Raw genomic sequence first — 1,353 nt, forward strand, 5'->3', positions numbered from 1 at the left:
GCGCATAGTCACGAATCTGCACATGGGTGGATCAGGGCCCATCTAATGTCGCTGCATTGTTGAAAGAACAGTAGCATGCTTCGGCGAGGTCGAGAGCGTCTGAGTAGCCTTCTCTAGGGTAGCACTCCTCACCCAGAAATCTGGGAAAGGTCTAGAAAAGGTAACCAAACAAATGCCTGTTCTACCATCAAGCTGGTCAGCAATCTGCAGCTGACGGCTGTCCACTATAGCAGGAGGAATACAAAGAGAAAACATGCAAGCAAGAAATATAGGTTATGGGTAGATGTATGGAATGTCAGGACACTTCTTGATCATGAAGAGTCAAGTAACCTTTAATGCAAAGCCGAAGACATTCCAGGCCCTTGTTCGAGAGCTCCTTTATGCTGATGATGTAGTTCACGTTGCTCACATCGAGGAGGACATGCAGGCTGTATTGAATCTCTTCTCTAGAGCTCGTATTGCTTTTGGACTTACCTTCAGTCTAAAGAAAACAAAGATCATGTTCTCTCAGCCACCAGGCCAACCCTGTGTGGAACTTAACATCTTTGTCCAGGGTACAAGATTAGATGTGGTTGACTCGTTCATCTACCTTGGCAGCACTCTCTCTAGAGATGGATCCCTTGATTCTGAAATAAACATGAGAATTGAAAAAGTCAGCAAAGCATTTGGAAGGCTTGAAAATCGTGTGTGTTCTAATAGAGGTATCACCTTCAAAACCAAGTTTAGTATCTATGAATGTTGCATTTTAACGGTCCTTCTGTACTCTTATGGAACTCGGACGACATTTCGGCGCCACATAAACGCTTTAGAAAGATTCCATCAGACTTGCCTAAGGAGGATACTAGATGCGTTGGGTTGGGCACCTTGCTAGGATGCAAGACGAGAGGTTGCCAAAGGAGTTGTTTTACTGGGAGTTGCAGCGTGGCAAACGTCCGAGACATAAACCTAAGAAACGTTTTAGGGATGCTGTCAAAAATGACCTTAAGGCTCTTAATGTGAAAGTTGAAGACTGGGAGCAGATGACTCAAGATCGATCGGTTTGGAAACAAATAATATACAATAGATGTAAAGCGTTTGAAGCTCAAAGAATATATCTTGGAACGAGCACTTCACAGACAGGACTTAACTACAACCCCAGACATTTTTCTGCTTAAAAATATTTGTAAGATCTGCAATAGAGTTTGTTTGTCAAGTGCAGGACTTGCTAGTCATATAAGATCTCATGACAGCATTTATTAATTGAAGAGATGGCCTTCTTCTGTAAAGAAGTGGCAATAATCTTGTATGTATGTATGTATGTATGTATGTATGTATGTGTGTGTGTGTGTGTGTGTGTGTGTGTGTGTGTGTGTG

This window comes from Octopus bimaculoides, chromosome 2, assembly GCF_001194135.2.
Source record: "Octopus bimaculoides isolate UCB-OBI-ISO-001 chromosome 2, ASM119413v2, whole genome shotgun sequence".
NCBI lineage: Eukaryota > Metazoa > Mollusca > Cephalopoda > Octopoda > Octopodidae > Octopus > Octopus bimaculoides.